This window comes from Engraulis encrasicolus, chromosome 4, assembly GCF_034702125.1.
Source record: "Engraulis encrasicolus isolate BLACKSEA-1 chromosome 4, IST_EnEncr_1.0, whole genome shotgun sequence".
In the NCBI taxonomy this organism is placed as follows: Eukaryota; Metazoa; Chordata; class Actinopteri; order Clupeiformes; family Engraulidae; genus Engraulis; species Engraulis encrasicolus.
Window position 1 is genome coordinate 57,804,584 of NC_085860.1, and position 11,996 is coordinate 57,816,579.

The window sequence follows — 11,996 nt, forward strand, 5'->3', positions numbered from 1 at the left end:
AAAACTAAATTTAAATTTTATGTAAACTTAAAGCAAATAAAACAAAAAAAGGTTTTAAAAAAAGGATAACTGATATTTCTAATTGATTTGTCTGAGGGTCAATGGTGTCTTCGAGGCAGGAATAATTGTGTACATTTTTTTTGTCAATAAAAAAATCCATTCTGTAGGTAACACAGTAGCCAGTGCTAGAGAATATCATCAGACAGACCTGGCAGAGGTGAAAAGGTCAATGAAGGATGAGAGATGAGTCCAATCAGGTAAATGCATTGGGAGAGTAGAAGAAAAGAGCAAATGAGGAAGAGAGAAAATGAGACAAATAAAAGAGAGAATGACTGAGAGGGAAGAAGAACAACATATAGACAGAGAGAGATGTATCCATAAATTCTAATGTGGATTCATGACCTGCCATTTTTGGGGATTTTTTTTCCAAACCTACCTTTACACTTTAGATAGGCTATCTACATATATCTTTCCTAGAGATCTTTGCGTTACAATTTTCAAGATATAACCACATAAAATATAACCGCCCTATGCAGTAGATTAGTAAAATTTCACATTTCTGGCTCTCCCTCTGCATTGGACCAGATTTCTCATATCAAGCAGAAGAGATAGAATGTGCAAAAAGCAGGGGACCCCGTCAGCAAAGAAAAGAAAGCACAGAGTTCACGCTCTTTGTAAACATATGGAGGAGCACTTACTAGCACTAATTGGTAATGTCAAAGCTCCTGCTTGAACTGTGTTGTGGAAGGACCTCTACTCATGTGCCACTGCATAATCTACCACTGTGGCTATCACAGTAGGTGTATAGTGTCATATCCTTTCTCACTGCCTGTGGTCAAAATGGACACTCATGTTGACCAAATGACCACCCAGCACACCACTGTGCAAAATATACACACAGAGAAAAGATGAACCCATCAGTGTTCATGTAGCTCTGTATGGTGTCCGTACGAAAAACTTCAGTGACATGGACATTCACTCCAAGCACCTTCTGCAATGTTGATGTGACTGAACCCGTGACCCTTTGGCTGTCAGGCTACCAGCAACACCATTATCTGTGTGTCCTGACAAGACAACCATTGCCACTATGAAACTATGCTTCTATGCTGCAATGATCTGAATGAACAGCTGTGTATCTCTTAAAAATCTGAAGAGAGACAAGGTACAGTAAATGCAACTGAATTTATTCGAGCTTCCTTGAAGACACATTATCCGTTTCATTCAAAATGGTGCTTCAGCTTAGATTTAATGGTGCAGAATAACTCTTGGCTTGTCTGTATGTCCAGGATGAATGAAAGGCTTTGCATATTTCAAGGATCTGAAAAGGAATCTGTGAAAGAGATTTAACAGAGAAGCTGAGTGTCCTCCGTACAAAGTAGAAAAGATGAGTAAAACCTCTGCTGTATGAACTGTTGTAGTTATAAAGACATGAGGATTCCATCAGCCCTTAACTTGTCAATTCTTGCCGGGTTTTATTTCCTAAGTTTGTAGGCTATTCTATGTGGTTGTGTCTGAAAAAAAAACTGTATCGGACAATAAAGACTCTAATCTTATCTAACTAAATAATACATCTGATAAACGATTTTAAGGAATAGATCCTGACCCGAAAGCTTTGTAGTAGTTTCCCCTGTCAATCTGGTCACATCACATCATAAATATAACGACACCATGTCAAGAACATATTATTGCATCATTTTTGTGACAAATGGATTTTTGTAAACTCTTGGCTTTCACGTGACGCCAGTCACCTTGGATTGAATGCATTTGAACCAGGAAAATAGGCTTCCAGCGGCATAGACATAAACTTACTCCCCACACCTTTCTTTGCAAACCAGAAGTTGATTTTCCTGTTTTGCGTGTAAAACTTAACTTGTTTTGATGTCATGGTGAAAAGACAAATCCCTGAATTGTGGATGCTGTAGTTATCTATGACAAGAAATGAATGCAATAACAGTGTCATCATCTTGATATAGGCCTACCACTTTAGGAAGATCTAATCAATAATACCCACTCATCAGACCTTTTAGTATTATGCTTAAATGTATCTCATGCATTACAATGTCAAGGAAGACACCTGAAATGATAGACACTAAGTGTTCCCTTAATGGTGAAAAGAAGAGCCTTGGGTTGTCAGCCGTCATTTCATACTGGCCTCTGACCCCCAGCAACGCTCTCTAATTGCAGTGGTTGTTATGTCGGCAAGGGGATGGGTAGGGCCAAAAACGTCTGCTTCTTTTTATTTTTAATCGATGACGTTTCGAGTCAAAAGACCCTTCCTCAGAGGAAGGACGGTCCAAGAAAGGTAATAGATGATCCAAGTCTGTCTGATGTGTGTGTGTGTGTGTGCAAAACTCCACTCAAGCCTAGGTGACCTAAGCATACACATTAAAGATAAGGTTACTAGCCTAGGTGTGGTCATAGACTCGGATTTGAGCTTTGAGCCTCACATCAACAAGATAACAAAATCTGCTTTTTTCCATCTTAGAAATGTTAACAAAGTGCGCGGCTTGGCCCCCCAACAAGACGCTGAGAAACTTATTCATGCCTTTGTCACCAGTAGGATAGACTACTGCAATGCTCTCTTCTCTGGTCTCCCAAAAAAATTAATTGACAAATTGCAACTCATTCAAAATTCTGCGGCAAGAATCCTAACAAGAACCAGAATGAGAGAGCACATCTCTCCTGTCTTGGCAGACCTGCACTGGTTACCTGTCTCACACAGAATCGACTTTAAGATTCTGCTCACAGTATTTAAAGCATTAAATGGACTTGCCCCTAGCTATATCTCAGACATGCTCTCTTTTTATGCCCCTGCTCGAGCTCTCAGGTCCACTGATGCCAAGCTGCTAAGGACCCCCCACCCCCCCGCAGAAGAAGATCGGCGACGCCGCGTTTGCCTGCTATGCGCCCAAGAGATGGAACGCCCTCCCCATCGAGATCCGATCAGCCACCTCCGTCGACTCCTTTAAGAAGCAGCTGAAGACCCACCTCTTCATCCTTGCCAACTCCTAGCTGCCAAGGCGTCATAGTGTCCCAGCTGCCGCAGCGCCCTTACTACTCGCAACCAGCCCTGGCAGGGGGCTCCCCTAGGTGGCCGCTGGTCTCTGCCTGAGGTTTCTTCCTGACTATAGGGGGTCTTTTTTTCTCAGACTTCACTGAGCTTTTTTTTTTCCCCCTTACAAACTATGAATCAAGCGAAAGGGAGTTTTTCCTCACCCCTGATGCCACCAGGGGCCGCACCTGAGCGCCCAATCTCTGTGTGACTATCTATGACTTATGATAGGCCCAGCCACTATGGACCTTACACATCTAAGAATCCTGGTCCTATCCTACGTTGACCTTATGACTCTACATTCTCTGTCTATCTCTTCTTCCTCTGCCTTCCTGCTTTTTCTGCCTCTCCTCTATACCTCTCCTTTTAAATCTATCTCTAAAAATGTTTTTTTTCCATTTGTTAAGCACTTTGAGTTACATGCCTTGTATGACACAGTGCTATACAAATACAATTATTATTATTATTATTATTATGTGTGAATGCGTGCGTGATAGTTGCGTATGGAATGATCACTCCAGCACAGCTTGTCAGTTGTCATTTCAGCCAAAGGTGTGTGTGAGTACACTTGCATGAATATGTGTAGCCTGGTGTGTGTGTGTGTGTGTGTGTGTGTGTGTGTGTGTGTGTGTGTGTGTGTGTGTGTGTGTGTGCCTGTGTGGACGTCTGTGCACACATTTGTGCATTCGTACGTGTGTGTGTGTGTGTGTGTGTGTGTGTGTGTGTGTGTGTGTGTGTGTGTGTGTGTGTGTGTGTGTGTGTGTGTGTGTGTGTGTGTGTGTGTGTGTCCTACCTGTGGGTGAGCCCTCCAGCACCTCTCCTGAATAGCGCAGCTCCCTGAAGATGGGCCGGTTGTCGTTCTGGTCGATGACGGATATCTCCAGTAGCTCAGGGCCCTCTACTAGATGGCCACTCATGTCCACCGTAGAAACCTGGAGCTGGGAGGGGAAACAAACAGAAAAAGTGAGTGGTAAGAGCCAACAGTTTGTGGTTGTGGTTGTGTAGCAAAGCTTCTAAGAGTCTTCTTACTGCCAGTGAAGACGTACCACTGTGAAAAGAAAAGTCTGCAACACCAAGCATGCATGAAGCATGGGCATGCTGCACAAAACATCACATTAAAAAAAAGAGCAACGGGAGCTTGGTGTCGCGGACTTTTCTTTCAGTTTTTCATGATATTTTTGCTGGTCCTGCACCCAATCTTTTTGACAGGGATGTGCGTGTTTTTCTCTCTTTAACTACAAGACGTACCACTGCACCACTGTAAACACCTGGAGCTGAGAGAAGAAAGACGTGTCACAGGGTGGACTTTAGTGACTGCGTTTTTGTTTTTCGTTGGGAAACCTAGTGCAACGTGAGCGTAATCAGTGATGGCGATCACCTGTATGTGCCAATTACGATCAGTGATTGCAGGTGTAACGCCGGACTGTGGTTGGTGCGCAAGGGGCGTGTGAGCGCTTTTATTCTCGGGGGCTGAGCGAGTTGAGGAAGGCCGGGGGCGGAGGACAGACGGAGCACAAGAGAGCCACCACCGAGAAGAGCCAGAGCCAAGCGGGTGCAGGAGGAAGAATGCCGAGCGGGTAACTGGATGGGGCTGGGTGAGAAGTGAACGGCACTGAAAGTGGATCCACGACTCGAAGACGGTATAGCGTGACGGCATAGTGCCACGATGCAGGTTGGATACCAGGGTCGCAGGGAGGCTTGCCACGACTAAGAGATGTGCCCACGCCCAGCTGCCATGGCGCTTCAAGCAGAAGTTTCTCCCCCTCCAAGACGCACATGCTGCTGCTCTCAATGCTCTCTCTCCCTCTCGCTCTGTCTAGCTCTCTCGCTCTCGCTCACTCTCTCTCTCTCTAGGCCCGCCCCTCAGTGCCCACCTTGCCCACTCGCGGATCTGAATGCGAGCGACAGTGAAGATGACATGTGAGCCATCTACCTGAGCGCAGTACTACAGACTCACATCTTGGCTACCTCCACCTAATGGGTTGCAGTGTATAGTCACATGTAAGTCGCTTACAGTGGTGTTTGTAGTGGAACTTTTATCCTCACCTCACGTTTATTAGATGTAGTCATGTTTGTGCATCTCCAACACTGCACTGTGGCAACTGCAAGTATTCTGGCTTAAAATGGGTGGTTGGTTATTAAGGGGGGTGCCACCAGAAAACGCGCACCCCCACCCGCGAAAGACGCACTTATGCGTCTTTTCCACTGCCGGTTTTCTGGTAGGCCTACAGCTCGACAAAGCGTGACTCGGCCGCCACTTTTTGCTTTTCGAATCGGCACAACACAGCTCAATCGTCAAGCAAAAAGTGGCAGGTGAGTCACACTGTGTCGAGCTGTAGGCCTACCAGACAACTGGCAGTGGAAAAGAGACAATACTGTGCTTACAAGAAAGCTAGGGGCTAGAGCTGACAATAACAGTTGTGCAGCAAGGCTGCTGAGTCTGAATCTTTCTGTATGTGAAAATGTTCATACATCTTGAGCTGTGAGAGGTGATTGATTGAATATTAAAATGGACACCCAGGTTCCATTTGATTCTGTTAAACACATTTGAATAACTTTCATCCTACAATTTTGCAACTTTAAAATAGATTTTCTGGTTGGAATGACTGTTTAGAAATCGGTTGAGATTCCATACCACTACCTGTATCATGTGGACGGTGTTCAATACCCTTATCTGTGGCTGAATTACCCTTCAATAAGACATCTACAGTAACCCCAACAACCCCCACATCCAGGGACTGTGAGCAATACCATGTACTGTAACTAGTGGCTTTGCTGTTTGAATGGCAACTAGATCGTATTTATACACTACTGTCCTATACACAGCACCCCTGCGTACATGCCAAAGTACTCTACATTGAAATCTTAACATTCAGCTATTCACACACTGAAGTATCGACATAGTTTGGTGTCCGTCTGTAAAGATTCTTATTCATCCTGGTCATATGGATGATGTTGTAAGCAGCTGGATTTCTTTATGCAGCTTGAGGACTTTTCTCCTTTTGAGCAGTCACAAGTGACACGACCGTTTGATTTATTGGGTTCCCTTGGGCTCTTTGAATGGTGCATCGTGACTGCATTTCATGTGGCATTGCATTCCTATTTTCAACAGAGCACCTACAGGTAAAAAACTTTAAAGTCAATGTCTCACAGACATTAACCCATTCAAACACACCAACTGCAACACAGCTGTGCTATTTTGTGTGTCAATCACACAGTCACCCCATGAGCTGTAGGGGACTCACTGTCAACCTCAAGGACACTTTGACATAACCAGGACGAAGTGCAATTGAGCCAGCAACTTTTCTACCTGGTGAAGCACTGTTTGATTCTCTACATAAGTGGTTCTCAAACCGTGGGCCGGGACCCACTGGTGGGCCCCCAAGGTATTCCAAGTGGGCCTTGAAATAATTTTCTAAAAATCAGAATGATAATTGTGTGTGTAGCAGCTGACTATTTTATTTGAGTTTTTTTGTTTATTTGGTCAGAGGGTCCTGAACGTTTGTCCAAGTTGGAAAAGGTTGGGAACCCCTGCTCTACAAGTCCAGTCTTGTCTTAGTAGTATAGTATCAGGTTCCAGTATGGTATTTGTAGGTACACTGTCAAAGACAGAACAAGCATTTTCCTTGTGGAAACGTAAAGGCACTCAGGAAATCTTTGCCAGAAAATTGGAATTGATTTTATTTTCCTACCCAAAGCTTCGAAATATCGAGTTTTGCTTTCTACCCATGTCAACAACTTCTACCTGCAGTGAACACACACACACACACACACACACACACACACACACACACACACACACACACACACACACACACACACACACACACACACACACACACACACACACACACACACACACACACACACACACACACACCACTCATTGCAGATCATAAAGTTCCTCCTGCCAGCTAGTTCAGAATCTCACAAATGAGCATCACCATAACTGCCTGCTCATAAACAAGTGGGTCAATCATGGTCAATGTGTACCAGGGTCATCACTCCTGAGGATGCAAGCTTTATTGTTATTGTCTTAATAGAAGTTGGCTTGGTATTGTGGTCTTCCTCTATATCTCTGTTGCTAGCACACCTCAAGTCCATCACTCCACCATCCCTCGACCCGCATCAATTTGCCTACAGGGCGAATAGATCTACAGAGGATGGCATTTCATTGGCCATTCACACTGCCCTCTCACACCTGGAGAAACCAAACAGCTATGTGCGAATGCTGTTCATTGACTACAGCTCCGCTTTTAACACCATTCCCCCTATCAAGCTGACCACTAAGCTGTACAAACTCAGCTTCAGTCCCCATGTCTGCAGATGGATACTGGATTACCTCAGTAACAGACCTCAGTCTGTACGCATGGGAAAACATCTTTCAAGACCCATCACCCTAAATACAGGCGCGCCGCAGGGATGTGTGTTGAGCCCTTTTTTGTACTCCCTCTTCACTCATGACTGTGATCCTAAGCACAGCACAAACACCATCATTAAATTTGCTGACGACACAACCGTGATTGGCCTGATCTCTGACAACAACGAGACGGCCTACAGAGAGGAGGTGGAGCAGCTGGCACGCTGGAGCCAAGACAACAACCTGGCCCTGAACTCCAAGAAAACGAAGGAGGTGATCCTGGACTTCAGGCGGTGTGGCCAGGGCAACCACTACCACCAACCCATCAACATCGGAGGGGAGCCAGTGGAGGTTGTACAGAGCTTCAGATTCCTGGGTGTGCACATCAGCGAGGACTTGTCATGGAGCGCCAACACCTCTGCAATGGCTAAAAAGGGATCCCAAAGGCTATATTTCCTTCGCACTCTAAAGAAGGCCCAGCTACGAGGTCTGTTCACTAACTTCTACAGGTGTACAATTGAATCAGTAATTACATACAGCATTACATCTTGGTACACCAGCTGCACACACGACAACAAGAAGATGTTACAGCGCATCATTAAAACAGCAGAGAGAATCATTGGGTGCCAACTACCCACACTTGAGGAGATCCACCATACACGCTGCACAAACAGAGCATTAAACATCCTTAAAGATCACACACACCCTGGTCACAGGCTCTTCACCATGCTACCATCTGGCAGGCGCTTTAGGACTCTGCGTGCCCGCACTACGAGAATGAAGGACAGCTTTTATCCAACTGCCATTATAGTCTAGTCGTGATTTCATGAACCCAGAAATGTTGAGTACCCTAAAGTTTTATTGCAGAAATGTCATCTATAGGTCAAATGAAGGGGATTTAGCTTGGTTGCCCAAAGTTGCACTTTGGGCAATTTGCATAATTAGCATAAATATATTGTTAAGGTTAAGACTACTGTAGGTGAATAGGCAAAAAAAACTTAAATCATAGATATCACCTTGAAACTTTCTCAGTTGATTACTGGTGATAAGAGAAGAAAAAAATGTATTGGATGTTTTCTGTATTTTGATGTTTAGATATGCAAATGAGGGCATGAATCCTCAATTATGCCCTAATTTGCATACAGAGGAAATCAGCTTTGCATGGTAAAACCAGACTCAAAATTATTTTTCTGTGGGTAAAATATGTATATTTCAGGGTTGAGTTAGTGAAAACCTTTTGAGGACCCTGGTCAGGAAGCAGTTTGACATGTACTGTAAATGGATTTCATGCTTAACCGCTGTACTCTATGCATGTACATACGTACAGTGAACAAATGCAAAAGAGCTACGTATACAAAACATTATACAATCGTATCAGTTAAATGTTAATCAATTAATCATGATGGCATTATTCAATAATTTGCATCCCTCACCATACCATTTAAAAAGTTTTGGGGGGACCTTATCTTACTAAACAACAAAAATAAACCACACACAGTTCATAAGGATAAATACCAAGAAGATAATGAGACTGAAGAGAGTGTCAAAACAAAATATGGAGATGGTGAAGGCTATGTGGTTGTTCTAAATGTGTTTACATGTGTGCGTATGCTTACACAATGGTATACAATAATTAATGGAGTAATTCATACCAAACGTGTTCTATTAGGCTCAGGTTAGGACTCTGTGCTCTGTGCCAGTCAAGTTTATCCACACCATACTCTGTCATCCATGTCTGTTTGCAGTGCACCAATGCACAAACAAGGTACACTACATAGTCATGTTGTAAGAGGCAGAGGCGATTCTAGGGTCAGGTGGGGCCCCAAGCGAAAATGCAAAAGAGTGAATATTTGAACCAAAATCATCACTATTGTAATACAGTATGGGCTGTTATTCACTATCTACTGTAGATGCTTGGGGGCCCCAAGCGGCTGCCTGCCTTGCCTGGTGGCAAGACACGCCTCTGGTAAGAGGAAGGGGCCTGCTCCAAACTGTTCCTTCAAGGTTGGGAGCATGGAATTGTCCCAAACTGTTTTGGTATCCTGAAGCATTCAAAGTCCATCTCACTGGAACAATGGGGCCAAGGCCAGCTCCAGAAAACAACCCCACATCATCATTTCACATGCACCAAGTTTCACTTGGCAGTCCAAAATATATCCTTCTCCTGGCATCCTCCAAAACTCAGACTTGTCCATCAGATTTCCAGATGCCTGATGCATCACTCCAAAGGCCTCCTGAAGTCTACAATAATCTCCAGTAGTGTGCTTTACACTATAAAATCTGGGGCTTCGCTTAGCACTTGGTGATACATGACTTGGGAGTAGCTTTTTGGCCATGGAAACCCATTCCATGAAGCACTCTGCACACTATATTTGGGCAAATCTGAAGATCACATGAAATTTGGGGCTCTGTAGCAATTGACTGTACAGAATATCGGTGACATCTTTGCATCATGTCCTCCGTCAGTTTATGTGGCCTACCACTTCAGAATGGATGAGTTGTTGTTGTTTCCAGTGTCCATTTTCTTATAATAAAGCTGATAGTTGACTATGGAATATTTAGAAATGAGAAAATTTCACAACTGAATTTGTAGCACAGGTGGCATTCCATGAGAATAGAATTCACGCATGAATTCACTGAGCTCCGGAGAATGGCCCATTCTTTCACAAATGTCTGCATGACTGAGTGCTTGATTTCATACACCTGCAGCCAGGCTAAGTGAATAGGACACCAGACTCTGATTATTTGGATGGGTGAGCGTATACTTTTGGTAATAAAATGTAGTTATTCTGTATCTTAGTAGTAGTGGGTAGTAGGTAGTGAAAGTGTGCTACAATCAGATTTTGCTCCAAGATATTTTAGACCTTAAAGCCCTTCCTCAAACCAGTAAAAATAATTACTATTGTATAGTTATTTTGTGTTTGTATACACAAGCATGCTGTAAATACAGTAGTTATTCTACACTGCATGCCTGCATGCTGTGTACATATTATGCAGTAGGCCTATGTAATAAATATACTCTCTCTCTCTCTCTCACACACTCTCACACTCTCTCTCTCTATGTAGGTCCCACTTCATCTCAGTGCTGGCTCTCTGCAGTGTAAGGGCTAATGATGAGATGGCCGGTGATAAAACTTAACAACTGTAATTTTCGTCCTCGATGATGTCGCCACCATTTATCTGCTTGTGGGAAAATGAAAATGGCAGAGGAAAAAGGGAGGATAATAGGATGAGCGTGTGTGTGTGTTTCTTTCTGTGTGTGTGTTTCTTTGTGTGTGTGTGTGCGTGCGTGCGTGCGTGCGTACGTGCGTGCGTGCGTGCGTGCGTGGGTGCGTGCGTGCGTGGGTGTGTGTGCGTACGTGTGTGCGTGTGTGTGTGCGTGCGTGCGCGTGCAGATGTTTGTGTGCGTGCGTGTGTGTTGGGGGGGGCTAAGGACCATCAGTTTGCTGAGGCCTTGCAAAGTGCCTATTGTAGCTGCAAGCTGCCAATTATGGCCCTCAGCATTGCAGAGTGCAGGGGAGTGCCCGTCCCTGACCCTTCCCTCATTATTATTAGGCCCCTATGTTATGTAATTATTTGCTTGTTACATAGTCCATTTTAAAGAGTACCTCGGATATTCTCGACTGACTGTGGCTGAAAGCCAGAGAGCACACTGTAACCACAAGACACACATCCACCCATTTGCACACACACATGCATACGCATGCACGCATGCACACACACAGACACACATACTCCTAGTGCGATGCTTGTAATAGGTGGGGGAATTAATACATCTTGACTTGGAACAACTCGGCCTTGACCAAGTAATACACTGAAGTATCTATTCTGACACTATGTTTAAATGAGTGCGATAGAAAACAGGCAAAACCAAAGACAACATTCAAAGGCGAAAGGGAGGCGGGTGCAGTCTGATAGAGCTTGTTATGCACTTTGTAAAGGTTGAAAAAAAGCTCTTCAGGTCCCGAAGTGGAGACATGAATGATCTGCTCAATCTTGTGTTGTAATGTTTCTTCCACTCTATCTCTATGTCTATCTGTGTCACTGTCACTGTCTGTCTGTCTGTCTGTCTGTCTGTTTCTCTCTCTCTCTCTCTCTCTCTCTCTCTCTCTCTCTCTCTCTCTCTCTCTCTCTCTCTCTCTCTCTCTCTCTCTCTCTCTCTCTCTCTATCCTTCAGGCACTCTGTCCCATCACCTTGTCTCTCTGATGTCCCCACCCCCCTCTGTCTATTGCCATTTTCTTTTCTCTAACCTCATCTCTCTCTTTTCTTATGTAATCCTTTCTCTACCTCACTCTTTTTATCGCTCCTTTCCTCTCTCTTCTTTTTTTCATCTCCTTACCATCTCCTTACCATTACCATCACCTCATCTCTATCTCCTCACCCCTTTCTCTCTCTGTGTAAGTGGAGTATGTGTTATTCAGCATGCAGGTGGGTGTGTTGTGACAGGGGTGCGCTGGTATATCCCTGCTCCCCTGGGGTCGCCACGGTTACCCATCAGCTGTGCAGGCAGGCACGTCAACCAGCAAAAAGCAGCAGTAGCAGCATGTGGCAGCAAACCTCTCTCTCTCTCTCTCTCTCTCAGC

General features: G+C 44.4%; 1 pseudogene; it reads right to left on the minus strand.

Annotated features, from left to right (window-relative positions):
• The window catches only part of LOC134448158 (cadherin-13-like), a 235,933-nt pseudogene that overhangs the window by 166,132 nt on the left and 57,805 nt on the right, over positions 1 to 11,996 (minus strand).